Source organism: Schistocerca cancellata, chromosome 10 (assembly GCF_023864275.1).
Source record: "Schistocerca cancellata isolate TAMUIC-IGC-003103 chromosome 10, iqSchCanc2.1, whole genome shotgun sequence".
In the NCBI taxonomy this organism is placed as follows: domain Eukaryota; kingdom Metazoa; phylum Arthropoda; class Insecta; order Orthoptera; family Acrididae; genus Schistocerca; species Schistocerca cancellata.
This window is the reverse complement of record NC_064635.1, coordinates 193,323,960-193,343,197: the sequence shown is the minus strand read 5'-3', so window position 1 is coordinate 193,343,197 and position 19,238 is coordinate 193,323,960.

Genomic DNA, 19,238 nt, shown 5'->3' with positions numbered 1-19,238 from the left:
GACTGCAAAACACCGTAAGAGAAGCCTGTGAACAAATAAACGAAACATTTAGCAAATATTTATTGGCACTTGTGTTTTTGGCGGCGGGCACAGGTCGTTTGCTCATCTTGTTATATGGCACTTGCCTGTGACGGTCCGTTTAACGGGTGGCGTCAACATGCCGTCGTACCACCAAGCATCTGTCCCGAGGTATTCTCATGTCAATTGGAAAATAGTCTTCGGTTCTCGTCCGAAATAATTATTCTGCAGTTTCAGTCAAAAGAAACACTTCGTCCTTTACTTCGCATTTTTAGATGAACATTACAACGTCTGGCTGTAGCATGTCAATGTCAATGTAATGTCCCATTTAACTGCCTAATATAGGGTTACAATAAATGAGTCATTCGTTTTCAAAGTTCAGCATTTTCCAAGTTATTACATGTACAAATATGGGTGATAAATGAAGAGAATCGTAAATTCACGGAGTTTTCATTGTGCCCACTAGTTGCGCTACGAGTGCAGTGCTTTGATAAAATGATAACAAAGCAAGAGGAGAGACATTTTGCCTTCAAGTTGATATTCAGCGAGGAAACAGCCTTCAATTTAACTGGAAAGGTTGTAAGCTCGCCACTATAAGTTTTTGTATGAAATTTAGCTCACAATTACCTCCCATGCTATAAAAAGTCTACGTATTCACAAACTTTATCCAACTTAAACACTTATGCTAACCCTTTGACTAAACAGAGTCTAATTTGAACTGAGCTGCAACTGGTCTGAATATACCGTGTCTTTCTATTTAACACGCAGCTGAAGTAAAACAATTATATCGCCCTAATCAAAATTTTCACTTACCTCTCGTCTTTACATTACTATTGCAGATCTACATCTACATGCTTACCCTGCAATTCACACATAAGTGCCTGGCAAAGGGTTCATCGAAAAAACATTTTCATACTACATCTCTACCATTCCACTCTCGGATGGCGCGTGGGAGAAAGGAACACCTAAATCTTTCCGTTCGAGCTCTGATTTCTCTTATTTTATTATGATGATCATTTCTCCCTACGTAGGTGGGTGTCAACAAAATATTTTCACATTCGGAAGAGAAAGTTGCTGCTTGAAATTTCGTAAATAGATCTCGCTGCAAAGAAAACCGCCTTTGTTTCAGTGACTGCCACCCCAATTCGCGTATCATGTCAGTGACACTCTCACCCCTATTGCGCGATAACACAAAACGAGCTGTCATTCTTTGCACTTTTTCGATGTCAATCCTACCTGGTAAGGATCCCACACCGCGCAGCAATATTCCAGCAGAGGACGGACAAATGTAATGTAGGCTGTCTCTTTAGTGGGTTTGTCGCGTCTTCTAAGTGTTCTGCCAACAAAACGCAATCTTTGTTTCGCCTTCCCCACCATATTATCTATGTGGTCTTTCCAATTTAAGTTGCTCGTGCGCCGGCCGTAGTGACCGAGCGGTTCTAGGCGCTTCATTCCGGAACCACGCGGCTGTTACGGTCACACGTTCGAATCCTGCCTCGGGCATGGATGTGTGTGATGTCCTTAGGTTAGTTAGGTTTGATTAGTTCTAAGTATAGGGGATTGATGACCTCAGATGTTAAGTCCCACAGTGCTCAGAGCCATTTGAAGTTGCTCGTAATTGTAATTGCTAGGTATTTAATCGAATTGACAGCCCTTAGATTTGTGCAATTTATCGTATACCCAAAATTTATCGGATTTGTTTTAGTGCGCATGTGGACCTTTCTTTGTTTAGTGCCAATTGCCACTTTTCGCACCATACAGAAATTCTCTCTAGATCATTCTGTAATTGGAATTGATCGTCTGATGATTTTACTAGGCGGTAAATTACAGCGTTATCTGCAAACAATCTGCCGGCCGCGGTGGTCTAGCGGTTCTGGCGCTGCAGTCCGGAACCGCGGGACTGCTACGGTCGCAGGTTCGAATCCTGCCTCAGGCATGGCTGTGTGTGATGTCCTTAGGTTAGTTAGGTTTAAGTAGTTCTAAGTTCTAGGGGACTTATGACCTAAGATGTTGAGTCCCATAGTGCTCAGAGCCATTTGAACCATTTTTGCAAACAATCTAAGGGGGCTGCTCAGATTATCACCTAGATCATTTACGTAAATCAGGAACAGCAGAGGGCCTATGAGACTACCTTGCGGAACACCAGTTATCACTTCTGTTCTACTCGATGATTTACCGTCTATCACTACGAATTGTGACCTCTCTGAGAGGAAATCACGAATCCGGTCACACAACTGAGACGATACTCCATATGCACGCAGTTTGATTAATAGTCGCTTGTGAAGAACAGTATCAAAAACCTTCTAGAAATCTCTCGAAAACACAGGAGCAAACAGGCAGCGGATAAGATAGACTTCTATTTTTATATAAACATTTAAACTCTTGTATACTACATGGTGCAATGTGGTGTTGCGTAATGATAAACCTTCTTTAAACAGTGGGATGGAGAGAGTAACTATTCCTATGAAATGATATTCCAACAGGACGATTTGACGATGAAGTATGTATTCAAAAAGACAGAGTAAAATTTCGAGTTATCTTTACACATAACATTGATCTGACCAGTACTGTGATTAGCAAAGCGAACAATGATTTGAAAGGTGTACAATGATAACCAAAAAGCTTAATCAGTTGTTAATGCATGATTCAGGGAAGTGGAGTTTTGTTTCTCTCAGCTCTGGGCAAGTTAAGTGGCTGACAATAACTATTTTAAAAAATTAGCTGGGCAGTGCAACAGTCTAACCTCAAACTTCTTCTTTTCAGAAATAATAACATTATTCAATATTTGTATTCTCTTCCCTTTCCAAGGGATACATCATATTCATCCTTGTTGTCTTTTACAATAAATCTTTCTTCATCTAACAGATACAATCACAAGTCCACATAGCACTACTGAATACTCCTGTCACGTACCACATTTCAACTAAGAATGTATCAGACCGCTTAGAGGCAAAGGCTGCCACAACAAGACCAAAGATTGTTTAACAGTAACATAAATTGCTCTCTCTCTCTGACGCGCACATCGATAACTTACAAAAATCAAAACGACATTCACACCTTACAAGGTTATTTGCCACAGTGTGATAGTGTGTGGCGCTGAACAACCTCACGAAATTGTGGCTTATGAACGAGATTTGCCGAAAATTAACGTTTTCTGTGCAGTGGCACAGTCGTTGCTTTTTTCTTTTCTTCTATGAGAAGGCTGTGACGAGTACTTATTACATTGAAATGATGGGGTCAATTATACTGTCAGATTCCACTCGTCGGCTTTGAGCAATGACATCATACCTAAGGAGAGACGCTACATAGAGGCTATCTCTGAAAGCACCTGATCATATTCGTAAACAAACGAATGTATCATACGATAAAATTACAAACACAGTTCACGTGATTAATTACTTAGACAAAAATTATACCGAGAAGAATTAAAAGGTAACAAAAATAAATAAAAAACAAAAAAACGGAAGTATACATTTCTGGAATAAATTACTGTCGTAAATTATGCGAGTAAGAAAAGCACAGAGAACCTTTAAATCCAGTACAGTATAGCGTATGATGAAGTCATAATATTGTGAAAAAGCGTTACTTTTTAATACTAGCTGTTAAATATAACGGAACTAGTTCACAAGTAGCGAAAATTGACAAAAAGTTGGGTCTAACAAATATTTGAATCGATAACCTGAATTGACGTCTATAGGGTAATTCTAGTTACCGTTTCCAACCATTCCATGGTTCGTTATTTAGACTGTTTCAGCAACAAGTGGGTATACCAACGTGTTACAGGATTTGTACATACGGTACTACTCTCTTCACTAGTATTAAAAAAAGAAAAAAATTGGAAGTTGTACCAACAACATTTATTAGTTTCTGGTACTAGTTCTGAAACCAATAAGAAATCTAGGAATTCTTGAAAAACGTAGTCCACCGATTTACTGCAAATATGTCCAAAATTATGAACGAACGAATAGTTGGAATCAGTAACTACAGTTGACTCCTATACAGGTCAATTCTAGTTAACGATTTCGGCCATTCGATGATTCATTAATTACATCGTTTTTTCAGCACGTGTGTCCACTAAAATGTAGACTAATATGATTTCGGCACTTGTAATTTTTCTCTGAACTACTGCAAAAAAGTTACTAATTTTGGAATCGGTAACTAGAATTGACCTATATAGAAGGACTTCTAGTTACCGATTCAACTTTTTGTTATACACCGCAGTAGTTTTAGAGAGTAATGAGAGATGTAAAAAGGCTATTATGTTTCAGTACACACAACTGCAAAAATAATTTACGTATTAATTATGGAGCGGTTGGAATCTGTAACTGGAATTTACCTACATAAGTTAATTTTAGTTATGTATTCCAATAGTCTTAATTTTTTCTAGATATTTGTTAGTCATGTACTGGCTTTTCTTTTAGAATTTAGTGTGTCGGTTTCTCCACATTTCACGCTACTGTTTCGTATTTGTAGTCGTTCATTTCATTTCCCCGTGTTTCTGTTACATCTTAGTTTCTCCCCGCCCACAACCCCAACTTTCCTGCACTTTTCCCGTTAGATTCAATAATTAATAGTAAAATTAATGCTATTTTATAACAGTATGACTTCAACATCCGCTTTACAGTGATGCAGTTGAAAAGTTCTCTGTGCTTTTCTCTCGCATAAATTACGAGAATACTTCTAATCAAACATGAAAATTTGTTTTTAATTCTTCTTAATTATTTTCGTTATCTTCAGTTTGTTTAGATATAATTCATGACTAAGTAAATAAGTGCGTGAATGTGTTTGTAATTTTATAGTGTGCTACATTCGTTTGTTTACGAGTACTATCCGCTCCTTTCAAAGATTGCCTATACGTAACGTCTTTGCTTTAGCTATGACGTCATTGCTCAAAGCCGACGAGTGGAATGGGATACTAGAATTTTTCCGATGTGATGCAACTGATAACCCATTCCGAGAATTTTATCTTCCAACAAAACAGGACACCCCTCATTGGAACATCGATGTTTGTTGCTACCTGAACGACGAACTTCTGCGTCGCTGGATTGGGCGGAGTGGTGGAGATGATGTGACTTTGTTGCCTTGGCATCCCAGGTCGCTTGACATAACGCCTTGTCACATTTTTCCTTTGGGAGTACCCTCACTGCCAAGAGCACTAGAACAGCTCAGGATACGCGACAATGTTGGTGTGATGAATATTGACAGAACGTGCTGCATAAGGTATGGAATAAACTTGACTACCGATTGGACGTGTGTCGTGTGACCTAAGGGGTACTCACAGAACATTTGCAGAGTACAAAATGAAAAATTGGTGAGTTTACGTTTCTATTCATGCATCATTCACATATATACAGTACATGTAAAATTTTGGGAAATACAGAGCTTTGAAAATCCAGCAGAGCAGTTCATAATTGGAGGTAACCTCCATTGTGTACAGTCACTGTAAAGCAAATTCTCAAGAAATAGAGACTGCTGCATAGTAGATGTAAACCAAAGTATAGGGCTGTAAATAAAGAGATGCTGAAAACGCGTTTGGCTCTCAAGATAGCAATGTCTGATGCCGTCAATAGCGGAGTATTCTCAACTGATCTTTCACAGAACGCAAAGAAATTCTGGTCGCATGTAAAGGCTGTTAATGACACCAAAGTTGGTGTACAGTCCCTAGTGAATGAGTCTGGAACTGGAATTGAGGGTATTGAAACAAAAGCTGAAATGCTTAACTCCGTCTTCAAATGTTCCTTTACAATGGAAGACCCAGGAGAATTGCCCCAGTTTAATCCTCGTAGCATTGGAAAGGTGAATGACGTAAGAATAAGTGTCAGTGGCGTTTAGAAACAGCTGAAATCGTTGAAACTAAACAAAGTTCCAGCCCCTGATGGAATCCCTATCAGTTTCTATACTGAATTTGTTGCTGAGTTAGCCCCTCTTGTAACTGTAATACATCGTAGATTCCTCGAACAAAAAACCATGCCCAGTTCTTGGGAAAAGGCACAGATCACAGCGGTCCACAAGAAGGTTAGTAGAAATTATCCACAAAACTACCGTCCAATGTCCTTGACATCGATTTGTTGTAGAGTCTTAGAATATATTCTGAGCTCAAAAATAATGAGACATCTTGAACAGAATGACCTTCTCAATGCCAACGAGCATGTATTTCGCAAACCTCGATCATATGAAACTCAACTCGCACTTTTCTCACATGACATACCGAAAAGTTTGGATCAAGGCAGCCAGGTAGACGCAGTATTTCTTCATTTCCGAAAAGCATTTGATTCAGTAGCACACCTACCCTTACTGTCAAAAGTACGATTATAAGAAGTGAAATCTGTGACTGGATTGAAGGCTTTTTGGTAGGGAGGACGCCACATGTTACCTTGGACAGAGAGTCATCGGCAGATGTAGAAGTAACTTCGGGTGAGCCCCAGGGTTCTTTAGAAAGATGACAAAAAATAACGTGAATCAAGTTTTAGAAAGAAAGACGTTCCCACACTACTATATATGAGTGAGTTCTGGATAATTTACTAACAACAAGAAAGTAAGATTCAGCCTGTTCAGATGGTTCAAATGGCTCTAAGCACTATGGGACATAACATCTGAGGTCATCAGTCCCTAGACTTAAAATTAAGTAAACCTAACTAGAACTACTTAAACCTAACTAACCTAAGGACATCACACACATCCATGCCCGAGGCAGGTTTCTAACCTGCGACTGTAGCGGTCGCGCAGTTCCGGACTTAAACGCCTAAAACCGCTCGGTCACAGGGGCCATTCAGCCTGTTGAAACGAGATTTATTAGCGCTGTTAAGAGCTGTACCAGAGTAAACAGATTAAGAAACAGCGACATTAGGAAAGAATTAAACGTCGTTGACGTAAGAGACAAAACTGAAGGCAACAGACGAAAACTGAGTGACCATCTTGACAAAATGACAGACTACAATGCTATCAAAAATTACAAAGCGGAAGTCCAAAGAAGTCTACGAAGTCTAGGGAAGAGTTGAGCGCCGTAACAGGCAAGAGTTTAATCCTTTAAGCGAACAAGAAGAAGAAGAAGAAGAAGAAGAAGAAAAGGATAATACCCTGGCGTCGTTGAGAATTAATAGTGTTTTCTGCTATGTATAAAGCTATCAGGAGAAGGTCAAGAGGTTAAACGTCTTGGCCAGATACTAATACTTCATCAATATAATGCTTTCTGTATACAAGCAAAGTCCAGTTTACGTTGAAATACGAGCTGTTGAGGACAGTTGCTATACGCTTTGAGCCGGCCCAAGTGGTCGAGCGCTTCTAGGCGCTTCAGTCTGGAACCGCGCGACCGTTACGGTCACAGGTTCGAATTCTGCCTCGGGCATGGATGTGTGTGATGTCCTTAGGTTAGTTAGGTTTCAGTAGTTCTAATTTCTAGGGGACTGATGACCTCAGCTGTTAAGTCCCATAGTGCTCAGAGCCATTATACGCTTTGAAAACATAACCAGGGGCGTTCAAATGGTAATAAATGGTAATGCAACACTTTTTTTTTGAAAGCAGATTGGTTTTATTCAGGTTTCCAATAACCAATATTAGTTCCCACCTTTCGCTACAAAACCCCTAATTTTCAACATAATCTCTGTTCAATGCGACGGCGTTACCATGCCCACATGATACCATTCTAATCGTCTTGCTGCAGCAATAACGTCTCCACCATCCACGCGCTACTTCCGCATAGTACATACCGGGTGACCAAAAAGTCAGTATAGATTTGAAAACTGAATAAATCACGGAATAATGTAGATGGAGTGTTTTAAATTGACACACATGCTTGGAATGACATGGGGTTTTATTAGAACCAAAAACATACAAAAGTTCAAAAAATGGCCGACAGTTGGCGATTCATCTGATCAGAATAGCAATAATTAGCATAACAAAGTAAGACAAAGCAAAGATTATGTTCTTTACAGGATATGCTCAATATGTCCACCATAATTCCTCAACAATAGCTGTAGTCGAGGAATAATGATGTGAAAAGTAATGTAAAGCATGTCCGGTGTTATGGCGAGGCATTGGCGTCGGATGTTGTCTTTCAGCATCCCTAGAGACGTCGGTCGATCACGATACACTTGCGACTTCAGGTAACCCCAAAGCCAATAATCGCACGGACTGAGAGGTCTGGGGACCTGGGAGGCCAAGCATGACGATTATCATGCGCCATCTGTCGGACATTTTGTGAACTTTGTTTTTCTTTGGTTCTAATAAAACCCCCTTGTCATTCCAAGCATGTGTGTCAGTTTATACCTCTCTATCTACATTATTCCGTGGTTTATTAAGTTTTCAAATTTATACTGATTTTTTCATCACCCGGTACTTCACTGAGCTAAACAGATGGAAGCCGGAAGGTGCGTTATGCGCCGGCCACGGTGGCCGAGCGGTTCTAGGCGCTACAGTCTGGAACCGCGCGACCGCTACGGTCGCAGGTTCGAATCCTGCCTCGGGCATGGATGTGTGTGATGTCCTTAGGTTAGTTAGGTTTAAGTAGTTCTAAGTTCTAGGGGACTCATGACCTCAGATGTTAAGTCCCATAGTGCTCAGAGCCATTTGAACCATTTTTTGAACCGTTATGCGGCTGTAGAATGGATGAGGAAGAACAGTCCAGCGAAGTTTTGTGAGTTCCTGTTGGGAGCGAAGACTAGTGTGAGGCTTTGCGTTGTTATGGAGAAGTTTGTTTGTCTTTTTGTGGCGACGAACACGTTGAAGTCATTACTTCAATTCCCTGAGGGTTGCATAACACAATTCGGAGTTGATCGTTGCACCGCAAGGGAGAGCATCAAACAGAATAACCCGTTCAGAGTCCCGGAAGACAGTGGCTATGACGTTACCGGCTGGGGGTGCTGCTTTCAACTTTTTTTTTTTTTTTCGTTGAGGATGTAGTGAGGCACGACTTAATGGATTGCCGTTTTGTCTCCGGTTCGAAGTCGTGAACCCTTGTTCCATCATCTGTGACGATGTACGGCAAAAGTTGTCACTATCAGCCTCGTAGCGCGTGACAGTTGGGCGCAGATGGTCCGTCGTTACTCTTGACTGTCTTCTGTTAAACGGAGAGGAACCCAGCGGGTGCACAGCTGTGAGCGTCCCGACGGGGGACGACTGTGTTAAGCCGTCGGCACACGGGCCGTGCTGTCGAACGTTAACGTTGAGCGCGCCGAGTTCAACGTGCTGCTGAACGCTCAGGAACGATGCGACTTGTGCATACGGTACGTGGAGCCCAACAGGGTATACGCGATCGCAACGCACTCCTGCGGCAGTTGAGGGATGTTTCTAGTTCGTAAATAGCACGTTTTACTCAACGGGAGCGCGTAAAATTCCCAGGCTAGCTCTATTAAAACGCACATTTTCTCCATCGTCCACGAAAAGGAAAGTACCACGTCCAATCAATAAGGACACAGGCTTATAAAAGTTCCATTACAAACAGTGCATTACAAATTTGGAATACTTCTGCGCATAAGATAAACATTATTTCATCATTCCCACATTTTAGTAAAACCCCAAGGTTAGTCGTACTTAATCACTGTTCCTACGCAGTAGCAGAATCTTTGCAACATGTGAATTACGAGGCGCAAAAGAAAAAGGAGCAAAATATCTTTAAACAAGTAGCGCAAGCTGTCCTGTAGATTAAGCCAATCCAACAAAGTCACTCCTCAAAAAAGGTGAACTTATATTTATATAACATCAAATATTACAGTATATGTTTATATTAAACTGACAATAAAGCATCAGAACCTAATAAAAACGCGAATGTTAGGAAAAAAAGTTTGGAAGAGTCAAGACGCGAATCGCTGCCCCACCATAAAACTCTTTGCAGATCAGTGACTATATTCTTTTTTATTCACCAAAAACAGTAACAAAAATGGCTACAATGAAATGACATAAATAAGGTGACAGATAATTGTAGTCATAAATTACAGCATTCAAAAAATGAGTCTTTAGCAGTAGCACAATTTAGCACCTTCACTGTCACCTTCAGCTGGTGGCCGTTCAGCATGCACATTTTCTTCTTCTGCAGCCGGTTCCTCATCATCATTTCCCAGACCCAAATTAATCATTCAGTAAATCCTTGATGTGTGTTCCTTTCAGGGTAAATTACGTGGACAGAAGAGAAGTCCCGAACAGCGACATGGCAAAATATTTCACTGCCTTGTTATTTTTGTCAGTTCCAGCCTTCTAAACGCATCTATAGGGAGTTCAAGATCTTCCTTTATATCAGACACCAGATGTTTCTCGCCATATTCTTGTATCTGCTGTACTGCTGATTTATTTTTCATGTGTGACTTGCAGGTGAGGTTAGGGTCGGGAACGTGACCCAACCCATTCCCTCTCTACTAGAAATCCAGTTCCTAACCTATATCCACTCGGTTCATAACGCTAAACCAACATCACACCAGTTATAATTGCCGGCCAGAGTGGCCGAGCGGTTCTAGGCGCTACAGTCTGGAACCGCGCGACCGCTACGGTCGCAGGATCGAATCCTGCCTCGGGCATGGATGTGTTTGATGTCCTTAGGTTAGTTAGGTTTAAGTAGTTCTAAGTTCTAGGGGACTGATGACCTCAGAAGTTAAGTCCCATAGTGCTCAGAGCCATTTGAACCAGTTATAATTAATTATGTCATGTTACCACTTGCTGGAAAACCTTAATCGTAGATATGTTACTAACTGAAATTCAATTATAACAAATTGTACGAAGAACAATACGTTTTGGGTGGATCTTCAGTGTGTCGCTGCCTTCAAATGGCCTACTCTCATAATACGCAAGTTACAATAATTCTTCTGGCACGAACATGATGTTTCTCATTATTTTATTGGAACGAGTAAGACAACTAACAACGGGTTTTCCAGTGATGCTCAATTTTCTGGTGCTCAGAAACGGCATATATACGTATAGGCTTGAAATGAATGCCAATATGGCGCCTCACAACTCTGTACTGAAGGGAGACGGCGTGCTTCTTACGCAGGTGGCGTTGTGCCATCTGATTGGTCAACGCTCAGAATGTCTGACATGCCAGATACTGCTCTGCACGTTCGGAAAGACTCCAGCGCGTGCTATTCCACGCTATGACGTCAGAAACTCGGCACGCTCAACGCTCAACGGTCGGATGCACGGTCCGTGTGCCGACGGCTTCAGCGCTACCAATAGAAGCGTCCACCTGAGCAGCGAGGTGTCTGACTGTGACCTGTTGATCACCTCGAATGAGAGTGTCCGCACGCTCCAACACTGCAGGAGTGGAGACTGTGTGCGGCCGGCTGGCTGGTACGCTAGAGATCGGACAGGTTTCCGTGATCTACTCGCGGTGACGCCAGACTCCTCATCCAACAACTGACCTTGCGTTTGTTCACTGCCAGGCCTCGCTAGACATTCTGCAAGCGCCTCTGAATATCTGCGCTGCTCTGTGTGGTGTCACCGCCAGACACCACACTTGCTAGGTGGTAGCCTTTAAATCGGCCGCGGTCCGTTAGTATACGTCGGACCCGCGTGTCGCCACTGTCAGTGATTGCAGACCGAGCGCCGCCACACGGCAGGTCTAGAGAGACGTCCTGGCACTCGCCCCAGTTGTACAGCCGACTTTTCTAGCGAAGCTACACTTACAAATACGCTCTCATTTGCCGAGACGTTAGTTAGCATAGCCTTCAGCTACGTCATTTGCTACGACCTAGCAAGGCGCCATTACCAATTGATATTTATATTGTGAAGCATGTACAGTAAAGAGAGATGTTCACCAATTGTGGATTAAAGTTAAGTATTCCAGCAACTACGTTCTTTTCTTACTAGACTCAACTACTTTACTGTTCCAGACCTCACGCCAGTCTGTGTGAGCTTAACGCGTGCATTTCGGCCTCCTCTAGCAACACGGTGTTGGCTCTTCTGCCAACACTACACTCTGCTTTTGCGCCAAAAGGAACTCAGTGACAGCTCTCTGCCTGGAACGCACCTCCGTTAAAGACGCCAATTTTAACGCTACGTAAAGCGCCGCCACCTACCGGAATTTCATGAAACTATTGAGACAGAAGCGGGAACAATCCAAGATGTTCAAAAACATATTCCGATGTTTTTCAAGCGAAATTAGACGAGAAAAAATTTGTTGAATTACCTACTGAATGCCCCTTTTATTTCATAAAAGATTCTGAATTTCGAAACGCGGATTGCTCTGAGTGGTGTCAAGCAAATGGGCAAGTACAGCGCTGAGATACACTGAAGCGCCAAAGAAACTGGTATGGATAGGCGTATTCAAATACAGAGATATACACTACTGGCCATTAAAAATGCTATACCACGAAGATGACGTGCTACAGACACGAAATTTAACCGACAGGAACAAGATGCTGTGATATGCAAGTGATTAGCTTTTCATTCACACAAAGTTGGCGCTGGTGGCGACACCTACAACGTGCTGACATGAGGAACGTTTCGAACCAATTTCTCATACACAAACAGCAGTTAACCGGCGTTGCCTGGTGAAACGTTGTTGTGATGCGTCGTGTAAGGAGGAGAAATGCGTACCATCACGTTTTCGATTTTCATAAAGGTCGGATTGTAGCCTATCGCCATTGCGGTTTATCGTATCGCGACATTGCTGCTCGCGTTGGTCAAGATCCGATGACTGGTAGCAGAATATGGAATCGGTGCGTTCAGGAGGGTAATACGGAACGCCGTGCTGCATCCGAACGGCCTCGTATCAGTAGCAGTCGAGATGACAGGCATTTTATCCGCATGGCTGTAACGGATCGTGCAGCCACGTCTCGATCCGTGACTCAACAGATGGGGACGTTTGCAAGACAACAACCATGTGCACGAACAGTTCGACGACGTTTGCAACATAATGGACTATCAGCTCGCAGACCGTGGCTGCGGTTACCCTTGACGCTGCATCACACACAGGAGCACCTGCGATGGTGTATTCAACGACGAACCTGGGTGCACGAATGGCAAAACGTCATTTTTTCGGATGAAGCCAGGTTCTGTTTACAGAATCATGATCGTCGCATCCGTGTTTGGCGACATCGTGTTGAACGCACATTGGAAGCGTGTATTCGTCATCGCCATACTGGCGTATCACCCGGCGTGATGGTATGGGGTGCCATTGGTAATACGTCTCGGTCATCTCTTGTTCGCATTGACGGCACTTTGAACAGTGGACGTTACATTTCAGAAACCCTACATTTCATCAGGATAATGCACGACCGCATGTTGCAGGTCCTGTGCGGGCCTTTGTGGATACAGAAAACGTTCGACTGCTGCTCTGGCCAGCACATTCTCCAGATCTCTCACCTATTGAAAATGTCTGATCAATCGTGGCCGAGCAACTGGCTCGTCACAATACGCCAGTCACTACTCTTGATGAACTGTGGTATCGTGTTGAAGCTGCATGGGCAGCTGTACCTGTACACGCCATCCAAGCTCTGTTTGACTCAATGCCCAGGCGTATCAAGGCCGTTATTACGGCCAGACGTGGTTGTTCTCGGTACTGATTTCTCAGGATCTATGCACCCAAACTGCGTGAAAATGTAATCACATGTCAGTTATAGTATAATATATTTGTCCAATGAATACCCGTTTATCATCTGCATTTCTTCTTGATGTAGCAATTTTAACGGCCAGTAGTGTATAAACAGGCAGAATACGGCGCTGCGGTCGGCAACGCCTACATAAGACAACAAGTGTCAGGCGCAGTTGTTAGATCTGTTACTGCTGCTACAATGGCAGGTTGTCAAGATTTAAGTGACCTTCAACGTGGTGTTATAGTCGGCGCAAGAGCCATGGGACACAGTATGTCCCAGCTATCGAAGAAGTGGGGATTTTCCCGTACGACCATTTCACGAGTGTACCGTGAATATCAGGAATCCGGTAAAACATCTAATCTCCGACATCGCTGCGTCCTGCAACAATGGCACCAACGACGCCTGAAGAGAACCGTTCAACGTGACAGAAGTGCAACTCTTTCGCAAATTGCTGCAGATTTCAATGCTGGGCCATCAACAAGTGTCAGAGTGCTAACCATTCTACGGAACATCATCGATATGGGCTTTCCGAGCCAAAGATCCGCTCGTGTACCCTTGACAACTCCATGAGACAAAGATTTACATCTCGCCTGGGCCCGTCAACACCGATATTGGACTGTTGATGACTGGAAACTTATTGCCTTGTTGGACGAGTCTCGTTTCAAATTATGTCGAGCGGATGTACGTGTACGGTTATTGAGACAACCTCATGAATCCACTGACCCTGCAGTTCAGTAGGGACTGTTCGAGCTGCTGGAAGATCTGTAATGGTATGGGTCGAACGCAGTTGGATATGGGACCCATCATACGTGTAGATACGACTCTGACAGGTGACACGTACGTAGGCATCCTGTCTGATCACCTGCATCCATTTATGTCCATTGTCCATTCCGATGGACTTGGGCAATCCAGCATGACAATGAGACACTCCACACGTCAAGGATTCCTACAGAGTGGCTCCGGGAACACTCTTCTGAGTTTAAACACTCACTCTGGCTACCAAACTCACCAGACATGAACATTGTTGAGCATATCTGGGCTCCCTTGCAACATTCTGTTCAGAAGAGATCTCCATCCCCTCGCACTCTTGCGGGTTTATAGATACCCCTGCAGGATCCATAGTGTCAGTTCCCTCCAGCACTACTTCAGACATTAGTTGAGTCCATCCAACGGCATGTTGCGGCACTTCTGCGCGCTCGCGGTGTCCCTCCACGATATTAGGTAGTTGTACCAGTTTCTTTGGCTCTTCAGTGTAGAAAGTTAATAGTTTTCAGACTGTGGCATAAACACGGATAATGTGCAATAGTTTTGTTTTGTTTTGTTTTGTCGTGTTGATATGACGCGGCTCATCCCGTCGGAGGTTCGAGTCCTCCCTCGGAAATGGATGTGTGTATTGTCCTTAGCGTAAGTTAGTTTAAGTTGGATTAAGTAGTGCGTAAGCCTAGGGACCGATGACCTCAGCAGTTTGATCCCATAGTCTTCACTACAAATTTCAATTTTTTTGTTGATATGACGTATTGGATAACGTTAAGTATGATATTGGTCTATGGGATAGTACTGATCTTACGCGTTGCGTAATGATCTATCTGAATACGGTCCAAAGATGGTGAAGCTATACAAAGAAGCGGCTTCGTTCAACTGAATTTAAGCGTGGTCGTAACTCTCTTGGACAAGATTCTTCGCCTCTGAAACCCTATGTTAAATGCTTAGAGGAGGGTACAATTTACATCTTAAACAGGTGTACAGTTTTATACTTTGCCATTTTGTTATCATTTTACAAGATCTTCTTGGATTTTGATACGCTAAGTTCAGAAATTGGAACGGTTTCCCTATATCAAGTAATTTTTCCTCACAGTGATAATGAAGATTTAGATAATTCTTTTTTTTTTTTTTTTTTGGTCATCAGTCTACTGACTGGTTTGATGCGGCCCGCCACGAATTCCTTTCCTGTGCTAACCTCTTCATCTCAGAGTAGCACTTGCAACCTACGTCCTCAATTATTTGCTTGACGTATTCCAATCTCTGTCTTCCTCTACAGTTTTTGCCCTCTACAGCTCCCTCTAGTACCATGGAAGTCATTCCCTCATGTCTTACCAGATGTCCTACCATCCAGTCCCTTCTCCTTATCAGTGTTTTCCACATATTCCTTTCCTCTCCGATTCTGCGTAGAACCTCCTCATTCCTTACCTTATCAGTCCACCTTATTTTCAACATTCGTCTGTAGCACCACATCTCAAATGCTTCGTTCCTCTTCTGTTCCATCCGGCCGGTGTGGCCGTGCGGTTCTAAGCGCGTCAGTTTGGAATCGCGTGACCGCTACGATCGCAGGTTCGAATCCTGCCTCGGGCATGGATGTGTGTGATGTCCTTAGGTTAGTTAGGTTTAAGTAGTTCTAAGTTCTAGGGGACTGATGACCTCAGTAGTTAAGTCCCATAGTGCTCAGAGCCATTTGAACCATTTGAACTCTTCCGGTTTTCCCACAGTCCATGTTTCACTACCATACAATGCTGTACTCCAGACGTACATCCTCAGAAATTTCTTCCTCAAATTAAGGCAGGTATTTGATATTAGTAGACTTCTCTTGGCCAGAAATACCTTTTTTGCCATAGCGAGCCTGCTTTTGATGTCCTCCTTGCTCCGTCCGTGATTGGTTATTTTACTGCCTAGGTAGCAGAATTCCTTAACTTCATTGACTTCGTGACCATCAATCCTGATGTTAAGTTTCTCGCTGTTCTCATTTCTACTACTTCTCATTACCTTCGTCTTTCTCCGATTTACTCTCAAACCATACTGTGTACTCATTAGACTGTTCATTCCGTTCAGCAGATCATTTAATTCTTCTTCACTTTCACTCAGGATAGCAATGTCATCAGCGAATCGTATCATTGATATTCCACTCCTGAAGTTTTTTTAATTTCCGTCATTGCTTCCTCGATGTACAGATTGAAGAGTAGGGGCGAAAGGCTACAGCCTTGTCTTACTTCGTTCTTGATCGTCCACTCTTATTATTCCCTCTTGGTTGTTGTACATATTGTATACGACCCGTCTCTCCCTATAGCTTACCCCTACTTTTTTCAGAATCTGTAATAGCTTGCACCATTTTATATTGTCGAACGCTTTTTCCAGGTCGACAAATCCTATGAAAGTGTCTTGATTTTTCTTTAGCCTTGCTTCCATTATTAGCCGTAACGTCAGAATTGTCTCTCTCGTCCCTTTACTTTTCCTAAAGCCAAACTGATCGTCACCTAGCGCATTCTCAATTTTCTGTTCCATTCTTCTATATATTATTCTTGTAAGCAGCCTCGATGCATGAGCTGTTAAGCTGATTGTGCGATAATTCTCCCACTTGTCAGCTCTTGCCGTCTTCGAAATTGTGTGGATGATGCTTTTCCGAATGTCAGATGGTATATCGCCAGACTCATATATTCTACACACCAACTTGAATAGTCGTTTTGTTGCCACTTCCCCCAATGATTTTAGAAATTCTGATGGAATATTATCTATCCCTTCTGCCTTATTTGACCGTAAGTCCTCCAAAGCTCTTTTAAATTCCGATTCTAATACTGGATCCCCTATCTCTTCTAAATCGACTCCTGTTTCCTCTTCTATCACAACAGACAAAGCTTCACCCTCATAGAGGCTTTCAATGTATTCTTTCCACCTATCTGCTCTCTCCTCTGCATTTAACAGTAGAATTCTCGTTGCATTCTTAATGTTACCACCGTTGCTTTTAATGTCAGCAAAGGTTGTTTTGACTTTCTTGTATGCTGAGTCTGTCCTTCCGACAATCACATCTTTTTCGATGTCTTCACATTTTTCCTGCAGCCATTTCGTCTTAGCTTCCCTGCACTTCCTATTTATTTCATTCCTCAGCGACTTGTATTTCTGTATTCCTGATTTTTCAGGAACATGTTTGTACTTCCTCCTTCCATCAAACAACTGAAGTATTTCTTCTGTTACCCATGGTTTCTTCGCAGCTACCTTCTTTGTACCTATGTTTTCCTTCCCAACTTCTGTGATGGCCCTTTTTAGAGATGTCCATTCCTCTTCAACTGTACTGCCTACTGCGCTATTCCTTATTGCTGTATCTACAGCGTTAGAGAACTTCAAACGCATCTCGTCATTCCTTAGTACTTCCGTATCCCACTTCTTTGCGTATTGATTCTTCCTGACTAATCTCTTGAACTTCAGCCTACTCTTCATCACTACTATATTGTGATCTGAGTCTATATCTCAGATATAGACTCAGATAATTCATATGGAACAAAATTATTCAAGAAATATTTGTTAAAAAGTGGTAAAATTGGGCCGGTATAATATTGAAGTAAAGATTTATGTTCTAGTCGCTTCAGTCCGGAACCACGTGGCTGTTACTGTCGCAGGTTCGAATCCTGCCTCAGGCTTGGATGTGTCTGATGTCCTTAGGTTTGTTAGGTTTAAGTAGTTCTGAGTCTAGGGGACTGATGACCTCAGATGTTAACTCCCACAATGCTCAGAGCCATTTTTGTGCAGCGATCGTTGAGTATAGACAATGGGGAAAAGAACAGAAATCGATCGTGAAATCTGTCGTTCTGCTACAGCAGATCTACACTCCTGGAAATGGAAAAAAGAACACATTGACACCGGTGTGTCAGACCCACCATACTTGCTCCGGACACTGCGAGAGGGCTGTACAAGCAATGATCACACGCACGGCACAGCGGACACACCAGGAACCGCGGTGTTGGCCGTCGAATGGCGCTAGCTGCGCAGCATTTGTGCACCGCCGCCGTCAGTGTCAGCCAGTTTGCCGTGGCATACGGAGCTCCATCGCAGTCTTTAACACTGGTAGCATGCCGCGACAGCGTGGACGTGAACCGTATGTGCAGTTGACGGACTTTGAGCAAGGGCGTATAGTGGGCATGCGGGAGGCCGGGTGGACGTACCGCCGAATTGCTCAACACGTGGGGCGTGAGGTCTCCACAGTACATCGATGTTGTCGCCAGTGGTCGGCGGAAGGTGCACGTGCCCGTCGACCTGGGACCGGACCGCAGCGACGCACGGATGCACGCCAAGACCGTAGGATCCTACGCAGTGCCGTAGGGGACCGCACCGCCACTTCCCAGCAAATTAGGGACACTGTTGCTCCTGGGGTATCGGCGAGGACCATTCGCAACCGTCTCCATGAAGCTGGGCTACCGTCCCGCACACCGTTAGGCCGTCTTCCGCTCACGCCCCAACATCGTGCAGCCCGCCTCCAGTGGTGTCGCGACAGGCGTGAATGGAGGGACGAATGGAGACGTGTCGTCTTCAGCGATGAGAGTCGCTTCTGCCTTGGTGCCAATGATGGTCGTATGCGTGTTTGGCGCCGTGCAGGTGAGCGCCACTATCAGGACTGCATACGACCGAGGCACACAGGGCCAACACCCGGCATCATGGTGTGGGGAGCGATCTCCTACACTGGCCGTACACCACTGGTGATCGTCGAGGGGACACTGAATAGTGCACGGTACATCCAAACCGTCATCGAACCCATCGTTCTACCATTCCTAGACCGGCAAGGGAACTTGCTGTTCCAACAGGACAATGCACGTCCGCATGTATCCCGTGCCACCCAACGTGCTCTAGAAGGTGTAAGTCAACTACCCTGGCCAGCAAGATCTCCGGATCTGTCCCCCATTGAGCATGTTTGGGACTGGATGAAGCGTCGTCTCACGCGGTCTG